Genomic DNA, 17,836 nt, shown 5'->3' on the forward strand with positions numbered 1-17,836 from the left:
CAAGCTGCAGTGCATCGTTTGGGAATGTCAAGATCTCTGACCTTGATTTTGCAGATGATGCAGTCATCTTTGTGGAGACTGGATATCCTATTGGGGGCCCTCGAGGTGCTGAATGAGGAGTCGAAGCCGCTGTGATTACAGGTTTCCTGGGTCAAAACTAAGGTCCAGGCTTTCAATGACATCTTGGATGCTGCTATCTTGTCTGTACCTGTTTGTGGTGAAGATGTTAAGGTCACGGAGAGATTCACTTACCTTGGCAGTGATATTCATGTCTCTGCCAGCTGTGAGCCAGAGGTCAATAGACGTCTGGGTATCGCCTGTGGAGTCATGGATTCACTGGATCATGGGGGTGTGTCGCTGTCGGTATCTGTGCAGGAGGATGAAAGTCCGAGTCTTAATGTCCTTGGTGCTTCCAGTCTTGTTCTATGAATGTGAGACTTGGACTCTGACCAGAGATCTGAGACGGAGACTTCATTGCTTTGGTACCAGGTCTCTTCAGGGAACCCTTGGCTATCGCTGGTCGGACTTTGTGTCCAACGAGCGGTTGCTGAGAGAGACTCAAATGAGATTTGTTACCTGCATAGTATGTGAGCGTCAGCTGTGGCTATTTGGACATTTGGCTCGTTTTCCTGACGCTGATCCTGCTCACCAGATTCTCTCAGCAAGGGAGCTTCATGAGTGCAGGAGGCCAATGGGCTGACCACATGCCTCCTGGTTGCAGGCTGATCAGCATCTCAAGGAGATGGGGATGGGACAGGAATCTGCTTGGCGGATGGCCAGACGGAGGCCCCTGGAGTACCGGCGGAAAGTGGATGCAGCGACACGCTGCTCCAGCACATGCTCCTATACCTGACCTGACCTGATGGTATTTTGATGTGAAGTATCCATACTGTGACTTTGATTTGTCTTTCATTCATTCCTTTCAATCATTTCTTGATGTCCATTTGACGATGTTGTGACTCGAAACGCAGATGATTGGCTTGGTCAAGTTCATTGTACTAATATTGAAACGTATCATCGTATTAATATTCAACGTATCATCGTATTAATAGCCTGGTGTTGGCGCAGTGGTTAGGGCAGCGGCTTGGGATCCAAAAGGTCCTGAGTTCAAGCCCCGTTGGGCCACTGAATTAATACACCAGGGGGTTGACTCAGCCTGTCATCCTTCCGAGGTCGGCGAAATGAGTACCAGTGTACTGGGCCGGTGTATACCCCGGTTAAAATAGGTGTACCATATCCCTGTGTCGTAAGAGGCGACCAGGGTTGCGCCAGGTTTGGAATCTGGCGTAAAACATGTGCCATATCACTATGCGGATCATACGGATGATCCGCTGTGGCAACCCCTAAAGGGAGCAGCCGAAAGAAGAAGAAGAAGAAGAAGAAGAAGAAGAAGAAGAAGAAGATCATAGTATTAATATTCAAGGAGTGGTGGCCCCCGTTATGTATTTGTGATCCTGTAAATATTGTCACATCTATGTGCGTACTTTCTAGATGTGTGAACATTCAGTTGATAATGGGTATGGAGTATAAGCCATGTGTCCCACGGATCTCATACCCCTTCTTCCCCACCTCCTGTTATATTTGTTTTATTCATTAAAAAGGGTATCCCATGGTTCCCTTGGGGTGACCACCAGGCCTTTGAGCAATACCGATGGGATGGAGTTTGTTTGGTCCTTCCAGCATGCTACAACCTACCCCAATAAAATTGGGGGAGGAGATCTGGTGCCTGGAAAGCATCGCTTTGCATTGCCTCGATCTTGACCTCGCCCTGATGAGCTGTACCTCGACCTTTCTTGTGCTCATTTCCATCTGGTCCCAGTGGCACCCGGTTTGCAGAAGAGGCGAATACAAGCTGCTCAATGTCCAGAAGCATTGATCTGGCTGCCTGAAAGCTGTATAGTATTAAGGCCACCACTCTAATGGGCAGGAACATGCCATTTTCTTGTGGTCAGAGTTTCTTTTTACTTTACCCCCATTGCTTTTATTTCTTCCCTCCTTCCCTCTTCTTCCCTCTCATTGTATCAGGTTCCATGTCAGTAAAGTGTGTGTGTGTGTGTGTGTGTGTTTTCTTTCATAATTATTGTTCATAAATTATCAGTTTGAGCTCTCTCTTTCTCTTTTGCTCTCTCCTTTTCTCTCTCATTCTCTCTCATTAGCAGGAAAGCCAGATTTTTCCCTTTGTATTTGTAGTAGAGTCTCGGCTTGTGGAGGAGCTGCAACACAGAAAGAACAAGAAAAAGAGCAATCAGAGATTGCAGACCCTCACCAGGACTACTTTTGTGTGGTGTATTTTGCATGGCGTTTGTTTACTGGTGTGTTACATAATTAATGAGACATAATTAGAACTTCAACTTTATAACTGCTGGCAGTGATGACCGGGTACCAAGACGTCTCGCTTTGATCGGACACCTGACCCCTGACCCATGATGTTTATTGATTATTATTCATTATTTAGTCGGTACAGAAGACCAAATAGGAACAGTCCTGCATTGGAGTAATAAGAAGGAACCCAACCAAGACAAAAAAGCAAAGATGGTCATCAGGAGGAACCTGGATAGGATTCACATTTCAACGACTACTCCTCTACCCTCAAAACCATCCAGACACAGCCAAGTGAGCCTAATTAATAAAATAAAAAAGAACCCATGTGAATCCATGTGTCCGATCAAGTTGAAATTTAAAACATGTATTACCCATCACGACTATATCATAAATGTGAATTTCAAGTCAAATGATTATGCGGTTCCTGAGAAAACATAATTTAATATTTTTCTTCAATCCAATATGGCTGCCAAACCATGTGACCTATCAATTATTCCTTAACAAACTTGTACACTCATGGCGTGGGGAACATTTGTGTGAAGTTTCCCCTCGACTTGTCCAGCCGTTCTGGAGAAGATTTTTATAGGTTTTAGGGGAAATCCATTATGGCTGCCAAACCATGTGACCAATAACATCATATGTGTGAACCTTTTGTTCCTCATGGACAGGCAGTCATACTTGTAAAGTTTCGCCTCGATCTGTTCAGCCACTTCAGAGGAGTTTTGAAGGTTTTTCTTTTTACAATATGGCTGCCGAATCATGTGACCAATGATGTCATGAAAGTTTTTTTCTGTGGACCATTTTATCCCTGGATGACCCTCAAAAAATTTAATAGTGATTGGATGTGGCATTCTCCCTTTGCAATTATGTCGCCATTATTAGGGCACCTATGATATCATTAAAAAAAATCGTGCTCATTCCCAATGAGGAGTACTTGCTGTGTGCCAAGTTTCTATTTTGTCCTTTGTGTGGTATCAGAGATGCAGACATCCAAAGTTTTTCCGTTTTTCCAATATGGCTGCCACACCAAGTGACCTATGACGTCATAATTGTCATTGAAACATTCTACATGAGTCGTCACACCAATGGTGAAATTTTGTTTCAATCCGACAAGCAGTTGCAGAGAAAAAACACAAAGTTCTGTGCAGACAAACAAACAGACAGACAGAAAAACAGACTCAAATGCAATACCCTCTCCTTTGGTGATGGTAACCAGGACATCACAGAACAAAAAGAACAGTGGAAACAGGAGGGGGCAGGTGGAACACACCAACTGGCAGGGTAGAGGTACAAAATAGGAGATCTGGAGGAAGAAAGGACACTAGGAGAATGAGGGGAGGGTTGGAGGACACAAGAGGTGAACAAACTGGATACAGGCACAAACACTCAATCGTAGAAGAGGAAGGAAATACTAGGGAAGACGCAGAAATGGAACAACACCTAAAATAAATTGAAGAGGAGGGTGAAGAAGCGAAGGGAAGCACGGAAATGGGTGGGTTTTGGGAGGGTTAATGAGCGTATAAAAGATCATGGGTATAGACAGGGGATGACCTGAGATGATGAACAGCTGCCTTGAAGCACTGGAAGGAAGAATAATATTGAACGGACTGAGGAAGTTGGTTCCATAGGTGACAGAACAGAGGAATGAATGACGAGGTGAGATGTGAGTCTGGATTTTGGGAGTTTCATCAGAAGTGAGTTACTGGGGAACCGCATGTGCCCTGCAGATCCGGGGGTGGGGGGAGGGAAGGAGGACAGAGCACGGAAAGGGCAGGGGTTGTAAGATGGAGACCACAATCCTGTCTCTGATGTAAAAGTATGTCTGTGAAGATACCAATGCTTTTGAAGACCTTGGTTTCCATGGTGATGAGCAAGGTATGAGGCAGCAGCGCCATTTCCCAAAGGTATGAGGCAGCGGTGCCATTCCAAAGGGGAGAGTAGCAGTCCATCAAGCTGCTTATGAAACCTAGCTTTGTGGGGAGATAAAAGTTCAGATGTACCAAGAAAAGACGATGGAGGATGCCCAGTCGGCGGTTGCCTTTGGAGGCCAACATATTGTTATGGCTGTGGAAATTCGCAGAACACCATAAAGGTCTGCAGTTCAGTTAGATCGATAAGTCTGTGTTCAGTTAGATTTCCCCACCGTTGTTTAATGGGAATTATTCGTGTGCACAGGGCTGTGATCTTTGAGATAGTGTTTTTCTTTTCTGATCGTTATTTTGGACCAACCACATTTCAACCACCAACCACAACAACCACGATGAACACCAACCACGATCGCCTCAAACCACAACAACCACGATGAACACCAACCACGATCGCCTCAAACCACAACAACCACGATCAACACCAACCACGATTGCCTCAAACCACAACAACCACGATCGCCTCAAACCACAACAACCACGATCGCTTCAAACCACAACAACCACGATCACCTAACCACCTTCCCCACTACGCCAACTGCCGATCCCCTTCTCCACGAACCAGACCACAACTCTCTACCGATGGCGCGCGGATTTTCCCTCCTGCTTTTCCCACGCTTTGGTATGGGGGAGGTGCGATTTGTGCCAGAGGTCAAAGGTGAAAAAATGTGGGGGCCTGATTTTGGGGGAATGAATCTCCCTGGACCTGTGCCAAGAATTATTCTCTCGGCCCCCGCGAGGCGCGCAGGGAGGGGGGGGCAAGAGAGCACGCCCCTTTTCTGGAAGCTTCCTGCAGGAGCTGGAAGGTGGGTGGAGCGATAAAAGGGGAGGAGCGAGGCATTGGAACTGAGGGATATAAGGGCGCGCAGGACGCCAGCTCAGGGGCTTTGTTTTGTCTTCTTCTTCGTGGTGGTGCATGGGATTCTTCTTCTTTGTCGTCTTGGTCTTCGAAGAGTCTTGGGGTTCGGTGGTTCGGGTCGAGTCGTCGGAGCTCGCAGTCGGTGGGGAGTCTGGGCGTGGCACCAGGGACGCGGACGGGAGGCGCCACTTTGCCAGCTCTGTCGCGCAAGCCTGCGCATCCGTGTGGAGAGCGCCGAAGAGAGCTCGCCGGCTCCGTGGAAGGCCGAGCTCAGCCGCGGCTGTCCTAGCTGCCGTGGGGGACAGACGTCGCGACTCGCCCACCATCGCACCACGAGGGTGCAGGTAACCTGCAACGGTCTCGTGGGATTCGTTCGGTCTGCCAAGTCCCACGCCATAAAGGTCTATGGACCCTGTCTGACTCCCTGTCTGTGGGGGTAGTCTTTTATTTTCCTTGGGTTTTGCTTTCAAATGAATGTTGGTGGCGCCGTGTCCTGTAAGTAAAAACTGTGTAAGTTCTGTACATAAATTGGTTATAGTCGTTTGTAGTGCTTTTACCTTGCTCGTGTCTTGTCCCCCCCCCCCCCGCATTGATTGCATGGCTGTACATACGTGCATACGTGTAAAATAAATGTGCTTGTGTGAATGTAACCCCTTCGTTGCGTCCTCTTTTCTCCCCATTGAAATGCCATCTTGCATCTCGGAATATTAGTTGGGTTTTAAATACCCGTTAAATAGAATCGGATCCGGCGAGGTCGAGCGATAATACCCACTCGGTTATCACTGAAGAATGGAATGGACCGCTTGAGCGGTTCGTGTCCAACCTGCGTCGAGGTACTGTCTCCCGGTTGGCTACCCGCGCAGGTACTTAGGTATATCGATATTCGGCGATTGACCCTATTTTGCGCGGGTAGAAAATTGGCTAGGCTGTGGTGGGGTTGAAGACCCACCCGTGACAGGGTTCCGGCATTGTTCCGGAACGTCACGACTGAATTGTCCGTCCGGTGGGCGAGTGGCTACTATTAGTGGGAAGCGGCCATTCGCACGCCGGCGGGCGCAAATTCGTAACAATATATATGTGGTTAGCTCACGAAAGGTTATCACTGATGGTGAGATCCAAAAGTTTGAGTAACTCAACTTCTTTGAGAGGTTTGTTAAGGAAGTCAATGGAAGGGTTCACCAGATGGTCCTCCCGAAGTGACAGAGTATGGTGCATCCGTGTGAGATTTGTCAAGACTGAAAGACTCCTCATGTTGGACCAACTCGTGATTCCATCAATGTCTGCAGAGAAGAGGCTGATACTTGCCTATCAGAGGAATGGGAGATGCTACGCAGATGGTGGAGTCATCAACAAAGAGATATAAGATTTTCCAGAGGAAGAACGATCGATGATGAAGATTAGGAGCAGTGCTTGGCTCATGACTGCCTTGAGGCACTTCAATCTTGGCAGGGAGTGAGTGATTTGAGGATCCCGTTGGGAGCCACACGTTGATCATGAGAGTGGGGGAAGTCAGAAAGTCATCTTTGAAAGAAACATTAGTTTGCATTCAAATTTAGAGACTACTGTACATGACCATTTGCATGTTGTATTTGATACTAACGAATCGGATCTCTCAGTTGCATCTTGGGGTGAGATCGCCTGGTGTGACTACAGGCTATTAAGGTCCAGACATATTACACTTTCCAAAGTTTATGCAACATTGGCAATAAAGTTCAAAAACAGCTTATCACCACATCTCTGCTAAAGAGGTAATTTATGTACATTTGGAATCATTATCCTGCCTTTGGGGAAAGCACCTGTACCTTCAGTTGATGGTTCAAACCCAAAGTCGGAATACAGACATTCGGCTTTGTCTTCGAGAGAATTGTATGAAGTGAGATTTTGGAAGATGAAAGAACGGTAGATGAGTGTTGGTTGGAGGCACATGGAGCAATTTGTCACCAGGTCTTGGAGGATGGAGATTTCTGGAATCATGACAGAGAAATAGTGTCCCTTCGGTGGATATGAGCATGTATGAGAATGGACGTGGTAAGGTCACGGGTCGTTTTGATTAAAGCAAGGCTCCCGGCAAAGGATTGGTTATCAATTCGGAGAAAGCAACTTGCTTCCTTGCAATTGCTTTGCTTGCGCAGTCAGATGAGTGCAGGGTTTCTTGTGGTGAGACAGGGTACGAGCAGAATTGAGGGAACAGAGGATGAGTAGACAGCGTTAACGTGGTTTGGGGTATTGAGACTTGACTGAAAGAGATACAGATGGAGTCTGTTCTGCCTTGGCTTCGACTGAGCTGGTGTATTCTCAACATTGTGGGCAATGCTTGACACTCCTCTTATCTCGTATTCCCCTGTTTCCACAGCTTGCAAATGAAGTCATTGGTGCTGTTGTAAAAACAAGATTTTTATTTAATTCTTTTTCATTATTTGTTTGCTGTGTTTGGAATAAATAGGTTTTTGATACATTGTTTTTATGGTGCTAGTAATTTTCGAATTTTAGGTGTTTAAGGATGAGACTATTTGTATTGTGTAGTTCTAAGATGTCGCTTTGTGTGAGATTACAGTAGACCCAGCAGATGAGGATGTGGAAGCTAAAATGGTGCAAATATGAATGCAGTGCAAAAATGATGGACCATATGCAGCTGCTCCTGGAGCATGCCATTGAGGGTGAGGCAATTATGCAAGGCCTCACCAGAAGACCACTCCCCCAAAGGACTGCTCGTTGAAGGCCATTGGCCAAGCAACGATGACAAAATGGACAATGACACTGGCCTGGGATCCTGGACAATGAACACTGTGGAAACCATTGGAAAACCCATATGTTTGGGCCACCCATATTAAAAGGTGACAGCAGAGCGAGGTTTGTTGTTGGTCAGACAGGTTGGTGTTGGAGAGCTGCAGGAGACGATCTGGGGAATATGAGAATTTTGAGTTCCAAATGGGCCGGAGGGAAGAGAACGTTCACTGACTTGCATAGCTACATCATCAGAGACGGATCCAATCACAGTCGGTCTCGTTCTCTGTTCTGCCCATCGACATGCCACTGCAGTTTCCTGTCATTCCCTAATTGTTTCAGTGCAAGCTTCCGTGGTTGTTGTTATGATGCCGTTTTATTTTATTTATTGACACTGCTGACTCCAACTTCTGATTTCAAGACTGCCTTCTGTCCATGTTCACCGAGATGCAAGGTTTACACCCAGACTTTAAAAAGAAACCACCTCTCCTCGTCCTCGGCGCCATCTTGGAGACGACATTGCCCCTAACTTTTCATGCTCATCCATTTTCCTGCACTTAGCAGTCGCTGAAACTGATTAACATCCGGAAGCTACTCTTATGCTCATAATGCCTTCGGGGTAAATTAGGATGGGAATTAAAATATTGTTGTACCAAGCAAACACTACACACCTCGACATCTAACTGATGAAGAGGGAGTTTGGAAGGGGTGGGGAAGGGAGGGCAAGAAAAACAAAACAGTAAGTTGGCTTTCTTTAATTTACTGGTTATTTTGAGGAGACAGTTACATACTGTCTTTTGTGGGTCTTTGATTTGCTGAAAAATGCATGCAAGTTGGGAGAAAAAAAATCTAATTTTGTACTTTGCAAAAACTATGGTCAAACAATTCCATGCATGCCGAGTTGGTTTGTCCGCACTTGCCACCAAAGTGGTTGATTGGACAAAGGTGTAGGTTTGGCCTAGGTTGTCCATTGTGTCTGCCTTGCTGTATCGGAGAAGTAAACCTGCTGACTAAAAACGTTGTTACTACTTTGCAGGCACCGGAGAGCAATGGAGCATGGGGAGTGTGGGCAAGGGAGAGGTGAAAATGGGTCAGATGGTCAACTACCTTCTTGACACCCTCTCCTTCCCTCTGACCCTTACTCCAGTGGTGTCAAAGCACTAAAGAGCATCACCAGCAGATACAGCCACACCGGCGCACTCAACCGCCAGGCACACATGCACAAGCAGCCATCTTGCTTCACCTCTGAATTCTCTCCATTTGTATTATTGTTTTTTTATATATATATATATTCCCAAACGACACCTTTTAATTTCTCTCGTTTTGACCGTTGTCTGGGTACTTTCCAGTCCTGGCTCTTTTAATAATTTTTTTTCTCTGTTTATTGTTCTCTTGTTCTCGCTGTTTCGCTTAATGCTTTTATTACCTTACCATGTTTTAGAGTAGGGCTAACTTAGAATCTCCAGCTTGCTTGCTTTTCTTTTAAAATCTGCTTTAAGCGTTTTAACATTGACATTTCGGTTGTATAGACTTTTTGCTGTGGGGTTGTGCCCCCTCCCCCCCCCCTTTTTCTCTCCAACCCCTACCTTTTTGTTTTACCTGATCACTCCTTTCCACCTTGCTTCCCTTGTCCTTAATCGTTGTAATGTTCTTGCCCAATGGACATATTGTGTCCTTTGGGGCAGTTTGTTTCCTCCTCTCTCTTCCTCTGCCCACATCAGGCAAGAGGATGTGGGTGGGATGAAAATGGCTTTGGCAACAGTTGTAGGTAGAGCAGGTAGTGATGGTAGTGAGACGTAGTTGACATTGAAGTCAGGGATGAGTGTGGGATTTGAAAGTAGCTAGTGCAATTAGGTAGTGTTAACTTACCCTTTCTAATATTAGGCTTTGGTGGTAAACAAGCTATGTATGTGGTTTTGGAATCGTTATAATGATGATTATGATACCGATGGTGATTTTAAGAAAAAAAAAAGGCTATTTTCCAAACTGACAGGTGTTTGTCTAGCAGATACACTGTGGTATATGTAAATACAACAGCAGCTAGGCTGATGCAAGTGTGTGCGTGTGTGTGTGTGTGTGCGTGTGTGTGTGCGTGTGTGTGTGCGTGTGTGTGTGCGTGTGTGTGTGTGTGTGTGTGTGTGTGTGTGTGTGTGTGTGTGTGTGTGTGTGTGTGTGTGTGTGTGTGTGTGTGCGCGCGCGTGCGCGTGCTTTTTTTTTCTCTGCTGTCCGCCATGGTACGAAGGAAAGGTCTTTTTCAGCCTATGGGCTGTACTGATTGCTTTCTCACAGCCCTGCATTGGCAGCATTTGGCTCGATTCTTTAAAGGTGCAGGTGCTTGCATGTCAGGTTGAGAGACAAAACTGGTGCAAATGACTCTGCATTCCATCTTGGTCCTGGAATTTCAGATAGACCATCCTTTCATTCCCAAAGACGCTGGCGTCGCCTTGAAAGAATAGCAAATTGGCCGTCCCCAATTGCTTGGGCGTTTTAAGCCACACTTTGGTGTCAAAAGTAAATCGAGTGACCTTTCTTTCTCTAACCTGATGCTGTGATTGGAGGTGAGTGTGTGCAGCTGGTGTGGGAAGGTTTGTGTCTGAATACCTCAGTGCTACTGATTTATCAGCATATAGGTCCATTTGAGGCTATTTATTTTTACCATTGCTAAAATAATATTAAGAATAATTAGTAATAATAGTGAAAGAGAGAGAGGGGGAGAGAAAGAGAGGGAGGGGGTGAGAGAGAGGGAGAGAGATACCATCATTGCACTGTGAACAAAAGGAACGGGAATTTTTTTTTTTAATTGCACATGAAGTACGCGGTAAACGCACCGTTTGTTCCGCCAATGGCTTTTGGTGCTCTGGACGGCTGTCGGGAGCGGTAGCCGGGCCTTGAAAAAGAGTTTGTCCCATATTTGCTCTCCGGGTGCCGACGCAGCAATCCAGGGCAGCCAGCAGTGTTACCGATTTTTGGGAAGACTACAGCGTGGAAATGAGAGAGGAAATGAAATACGACGAAGGGTAAAATGGTAATGCTGTAAAGCCAGAGCCTCGACTTTGTTTTTGAGAAAGTAAAATGAGTTTTTATCACTGGATATCCTCTTTGGGATATACATATAGCCAAGCTGTATTTGTCTTGTTCCGTCGTGTGCCGTGTGTGTGTGTGTATGTGTGTATGTGTGTGTGTGTGCGTGTGTTTTCTATATAATTCGCCACATATACCCGTCTTTCCCATCCTGGCGAATGACGGTGATGGCACATAACTGCATAACCCTACCATCACACAACCTGCAGCGGTGATGATGATATTAGACTAATTATGCTATATTTAAATTGTTCCTCTGTTGTGGTTGCGCAATGCTGTTGAAAGGGGATGTGTTTTTTCTTTTTGTTTTTATTCAAAAACCAGGAAGGATGCATTTTTTTTTTGTCAGCTCATATGTGTAAAAAAACAAAACAACAAAAAACGGTTCTTTGTTTGTTTGTGTAGCCTATTTAGCCAGAGACTCTAAAGGAAGATGAGGTGAGATGAGATTTATTTGTTTTTTTTGTTTTTTTTTTAAATATCTTTCTCCACCGTGCTTGCTCCATGACCATTCCTCACGCACTTTGTATGTTTACAGCTTGCGTGATGTCACAGAGAGCGAGCACCTGCAGCATTTTAGCAAAAATTGCTTGGATGTTTTTTATTATTATTATTATTATTATTATTGTTATTATTTAATTGCTCTCACCTTCCTCTCTTCCTCTTTTTTTTCCCCTTTTTTGGTCTTTTTCTCTCCAACTCTATAGCTGTGTGTTTGTGATTTGTCTGATCATGCATAAAAAAGGACCAGTAAGCCTAGCATAAGCTTCGGTAACATTGAAGGAAAGCTTTTAGAACTAACCAAAGCCGGAGGGAGTGCAGGAAATGAATCCCACGGATCATATGACCCTCTCCCTGCCCCCCACCATCTCTGACCCAAACATTACCCTCGACCTCCACACTTACCATGCTGGCTATTTCGATGAAATGCACCATACTACCTTAAACGCTTCTTGCTGTTACACAAAAATTTTATTTTTGTAAGACAGACAGAAAAATGAAAAGTATCTTATTTTCGAATATTTTCTGACAAAAATGGAAGAGACTGTATGTAAAACAACATATACTATTTGCATGATCTAAGTGGTGTTTTCATCATCTCTCTGACTCTCTCTCTCTCTCTAACTCTGTCTCAATGTCTCTCTCTCTCTCTCTCTCTCTCTCTCTCTCTCTCTCTCTCTCTCTCTCTCTCTCTCTCTCTCTCTCTCTCTCTCTCTCTCTCTCTCTCTCTCTCTCTCTCTCTCTCTCTCTCTCTCTCTCTCTCTCTGGCTCTCGGTCTCTCTCTGTCTCTGTCTCTTGCTCTGAATCTCTGACTCTCTGACTTTGTGACTCTCTGACTCTGTGACTCTCTGACTCTCTGACTCTCTGACTCTCTGACTCTCTGACTCTCTGACTCTCTGACTCTGTGTCTCTCTCTCTCTCTCTCTCTCTCTCTCTCTCTCTCTCTCTCTCTCTCTCTCTCTCTCTCTCTCTGACTCTCTCCTTCTCTGACTCTCTCTTCCTTTTACTCTTCCTCACTTGCCCCCTCCCCATTCCTGCTTGAGCTCACTCGCGATCCCCTCTCTCCCCTCACCACTAGCTTTCCCCAGAGCCATGTATATTGAGAGCTTGGCCACCTACATCATAGGCCCCATATTGTTGCATTAGCAAGGCGAACTGTAATGACAAAAGCATGCAAAAAGCCCCCTCCAAAACGACATCGAAGTGTTTATGCTTATTTTGTTGTCCTAAGAAGGTGATGTACACGATAAAGTTTATCTACAAATGATAGCAAAATCTAACATGAAGTATAATCATCAATTATCACGTGGATTTAATGTTGTGACACAGAGTCACTTTATTCGATTTGTCACTGACTTGCATATTGTCATGCACTTGCTACCAAGCTCCGCACCTGATTTTGTTTTGTCGATTGTCTGTTTGTGAAGACATCTGTTCGTTTGCATATATTTACAGTCTAACATGAAAAAGTTACATTAGCTTCCTTCTCCTCAATGTTGTGGCAGGAAGGAAGAACTTAACTTCAGTCAAGTATCTACTTGCTGAATGAAATGCTCCTTTCGTTGTTTCTTACCACCTAACTGTTGGTCACATGACCTAAACATCAGTTCTGCTTTTTGAAGTCGATTCTTGCCTTCCTGTGCTCCTTGTGCAAGACAACCCTCTTTATACTCCTTGGATGTATTTGGTGTGCAAGCCTCCATCTGATGTTTTCACACTTTGAGGACACTTACCCACAATGCTGATCTTGTTCTTCGATCTGTGCAAGGCAGTACCTGCGAGACTTACCTCTGGCAGAGACTTGCCATTTCACCATTGCTTTGTGGGTTTGTGGGATTCCCAATTTGTTCAGATTTGATCCATCCCAAGCTTTGCTGTTCATACATCTCCTAGTCATAAAACTGGTCATTTAGAAACTCCGTGCGATGTTCTCATCTTCCCGATAGGTCGCAGAGGGAGGATGTTTTACAAACTGAGCCACAGTTATCATTTTGAGGTTTTTTTTCACTGAATTGGTGAGGGTGCTGTATTTCTAAGATGAACACATTGTTCATATATCTCATATGCAACTCTATTCTGAGATCTGCAATATTTAATTTGGGTTTAATTTTATAATGCAGTATAGGGAACAAGCGCAGCAAATTAAAACATGTACATGCAACACAATTTAGTTGTGCAACAGTTACTGGATTTTATACACTTACAATCATTGGTTGAATCTGACCGTTTACATCATCTCAAAACATCGATCTTCTACACTGCAGGGTTTTCCAGAATTCACTGCAGAACATAAAAAGACAATTAATATTACATTTAATATGCTATTAATAACAGGTGATGTGATGCGTTCAAGAATTAATGAAATTATTCAAGTCATGCGATTGATTGACCTTTCAATATAAAAAGTCTATATTTTACGTTCCGTAGTGATTTCTGGGGCATCCTGCACACTAACAATGTTCAGCTCGTACTTTTTGTTTTTCTGGAATACGAGGGAATCGATCCAAAGTGATTCCTTCCTGAAAATGTTCCTCGTTGCGATGCATTCGGATGTTCAAATCAACCAGTTAATAAGACAACTAATGTCAAACCTCATTCATATGTACATAATGCTACATTGGTGTAAGTTGTGCTTTCGGTGTGAGACTTGTCACTGACGGATCAATCAGGGATGGATTTGCTGAAGACAATGGATGGCCAAATTCCATATATGGCTCTGACTTGTTTTATTCCCTCCCTGTTCTAAGGCTCGTTCACTCCCTTCCCCTTCCTTATCTGACATATCTAATTGCTTCCCCCACCCCTCTCCCTCGCTCTGATGCTCCATTCTTCGTCTTCCTCCCTCCCTTTTCCTCACACTCACTCTCCTCTCCCTCTACTCTCTATCTATCTATCTATCTATCTATCTATCTGTCTATCTATCTATCTCATGCTCTTCCTGACACCGGCACCCCCTCAGAGGTCTGCTGATTTTACTTGTAACAGCCTTTAAGGTAGCATGGCAGCACTTGTGCTGCAGTTCTTTTGTTTGTTTTTGTTTGGGTGTACACGTTTCTCTTGCTCTCGCTCACTGTGTTCCATGTGATAGGCCAGCAGTCGGTTGTAGTTGGCACAGCTGGCAGGCTTTGTAATTTACCTTCAACTTTTTCCTTTTCCTTCCTCAATCATCAGCCTTAACATTCAGTCTTTACTTCCATTATCATTGACAACTGCCTGCTTTTTAGCGAGTTCATTATGTTGTTGATTACACTACATCAGATGTTTTCTGAACCTCATTTCAACAACAGCCACCAACCTAAGGTTTTTCCTTTTACCCGCTCAATGAAGTTAATATAAATTCCTTTAGTTCACAACTTTTCTACAGCATGACCCACAAGATGACCGTTTTCTTTTCAAGTCGGCAAGCAGTCATTGTTACTTAACCACATTTTTGGACATGGTGACTGGAGGTCGTCTGTCAACAGAACAAAACAGTTTGCCAAGACGTAGTGTGATTAGTGCATCATTGCTTTCACAGCTGTATTTGCCTGGGACGTGAAGAGGCATCATTCAGAAACACAATCTATTTACTTCATTTAAAATTTGTATTAGAAGAAAAGAGAATTCGAACCGAAGAGGCCTCGGGAAGCCACCATCATGCATGCAAAAAAGGGTTACAGCTCTTTGAGGTGTAACGAGTTGCAATCCTGGCAAACAAACCAGAAAGGCAAAACATCAACATTGGGATAGGTGGTGTGATGCAGTCGAGGTGCTAACAAGCGCTGCTTGCCAACTTGCAAATATCATCAAAATCCGGGACCGTTTTGTGGACCACTATATACTTTGTTGCCATCTGGTTTTTTTCGAAACTCCATTCTCTTTCTCGTTTATTCTGCAGTCTTTCCCACTGTCCAACGCATGGTTGTTTTAACCTCCTCTCTCCCCCAACTCATACTTTTTCATTTCCCCTAAACTTTCACATTTTACCACTGTTTATTTTTTATTTCCAACAGATCGTATTTATTTATTTTTTGTTCATTGTTCCTCTTCCCTGTCCTGCTGTGTCCAGCTGCAGCCTTTCCTGCCCCGACAACAGGTGGCCTGTATTTCTAATGTAATTAACTGTGAAAGGTTTCCATCCTCTGCTGTGGTCCATGAATTACTAAGTTGTAAAGAATGTCAAATAAAATATTAAAAAGTTTTTTTTTTTTGGTCTGTTTTTTTTTTTTGGGGGGGGGGGGTTATTCATTACCCACCCGCCTACCCCCTTTCTACGTGATACGTGTGTTGTCCAGCACCGTTTATCTCAGCTAGCTAGAAAGTGATTCCGATTTCCACCATTTATTGATGGACCAGAAGCTGCATCATCAAAAATAATGCTCCAATGCTTGTCGACTTCAGTTCCATTGTGAAATAACCCAGATCACTGAGATCCATACATTTGACACCTTTATGCGGGAATACTTTGACAGGTTTGAGTCGTATCCCCCACACCCCATCCCCCATCCCTCATTGTGAGTCCCCTTTTCTTAACCTTCCTCGCTCTTCTTTTATAGAACGTCGGTCCTAGTATAGCGATAACGTACCATCGAAGATGTGCAGAAGAAAGGTGGAAGTGACTTCACCAGGTGTATCAGCCTGGTGTTGGCTTAGTGGTTAGGGTGGTGGCTTGGGATCCTAGGGTCCTGAGTTTGAGCCCCGTTGACCACTGAATTAACTCAAGGGGGTTGACTCAGCTTGTCATCCTTCTGAGGTCGGCAAAATGAGCACCAGTATACTGGTAATCGGGGCACTGCATCAGAGGCATAGCCGCGCCCCTAACCAATGATGCAACCAGCAGCCAAAAAGGCAGCACACGATGGGAACTAGGTGTATCGTAGTCTTTAATGCAATGTGTTTGCTCCTTTAAGCAGATGATACTTATTGATAAAACCAAACTGTTGATGTCTTTTACAAGGGAATGAAAAAAAACAAAGTTCCCTTACAAGGAACTTCAATGCAGATGGAGGCTGTTAAGCCAATCAAAGCCTACACTATGGTTACTAACATATGATTGTCCATGCTCTATCCTTTTTAAATACTGAGAATCAAGTAAGGAAGCAGCACCTACAATTTTTAAAAGTCTTTGGTATGACTCGGCCAGAGTTCAAACCACCAACCTCTCAGACTCAGAGCGGCTGCTCTCACCATTACACTCCTGAGTCTACTTAATCTGAGATCTCTTGCTTCAAAGCCAATGCATTGAACTACCACGAAAAAAATTCCGACCCATGTTATTCTTTTCCGCTACTTATCCTGATTCTGAGGTACTCTACTCTGTTACAGAGAGTCGGTGCTGCCGAAACATCTTCCTGACCACGGCTTGTTCTGGATGGTTTGCCATTGCCTTCCCAGCAGTAGTTAGGGCAGAAATTTGTAGTTTGTTCCGGGTGCCGGCGATAGCTCGCCTACTCTTCACGAAGGACACCGTGGGATCTTTAACATCCACCAACTAATACCGACAGATAGGACACTCAGTTTAACCTCCATCCGTGGGACGGCGCACACATTGATGAATCGCCCTGCCTGTGAAACACCGGGATGGCAGTTTATAGCTGGGTCGGGATTAGAACCAGGCTAGACAGCTTAGCAGCGAGCATGTGTACCTCTAGACAATCCTGGAAGCCCACTCAGCTTATTACGGCCCCAATTATTCCCATCTTTGTATGTAGTTGGTTGAGGGAGGTTTTTGACTAGTCTTTCATGAACTAGCTGGCCAGGCTTAGCGTTCAACTCAGATGATTTTGGTCGTTCTGTGTTGGAAGGGTGCTGCGGATAACTCGCCCTCTTCACGAAAGGCACCTCAGGGTCTTCAACATCCACCAACCAGTGCTAGTTGACATTACACCCGGCTGAACGTCCGTCTCTCACTATCCAATCCAAGAGTTTTCGACTGATGTATCAATTACCTTTCTTCAGTAGCTTAAGAACCAAGTCAAATTAACACACAACTTCTCTTTATAATGGATATACAAAGCGACTTGGGGGATATCCCCGACAAGGATAGGTGATGTGATCTGATAGGATGGAAAGGCCATGTAGTACTCCCGTGAACGAATGGAATAAATGGAGACAACACTGCCCTGACTTTTGGCTTGAAGCTCCGCCCACCAGAATTCCGTGATGTCATCCAGCATGGCAAACACTTTGAGAAAAGTTTACTTTTGACTGGGCCCAATGAAATAAATATCAGAGTTGTTCGAGTAAATGTAAGAGTACTTATTTAGATGCCATAAGTATAATTGTAAGATTTTAAGTTGACCCTTCCTGCACAGTTGGCTTGTGACGAGGTTTCCTTTTTTTCAGGACGAAGTGAAGGTTTTGCCAGTTTTTCCTCTTCTTTTTTCTGTAGCCATTCGCATCCAGTGGCTCTTGGCCTTGTTTAGGGTGAGTTTCAATGAAATAA

The 17,836-nt window shown here is 44.5% G+C and overlaps 1 protein-coding gene across 11 annotated transcripts in view; it reads left to right on the plus strand.

The window, feature by feature from the left end:
* The window catches only part of LOC147025745 (RNA-binding protein Musashi homolog 2-like), a 203,108-nt gene extending 193,712 nt beyond the window's left edge, over positions 1 to 9,396 (plus strand). For all 11 annotated transcript variants that reach the window (XM_085880447.1, XM_085880442.1, XM_085880448.1 and 8 more), the window contains one exon: positions 8,867 to 9,396. The gene's annotated coding sequence lies outside the window, so the exon portion shown is untranslated. The remainder of the gene's footprint in view (positions 1 to 8,866) is intronic.
* Positions 9,397 to 17,836: the final 8,440 nt, after the last annotated feature.

This window comes from Eptatretus burgeri, chromosome 5 (genome assembly GCF_056783735.1).
Source record: "Eptatretus burgeri isolate ZD-2024b chromosome 5, Ebu_testis_v1, whole genome shotgun sequence".
NCBI classification, from domain to species: domain Eukaryota; kingdom Metazoa; phylum Chordata; class Myxini; order Myxiniformes; family Myxinidae; genus Eptatretus; species Eptatretus burgeri.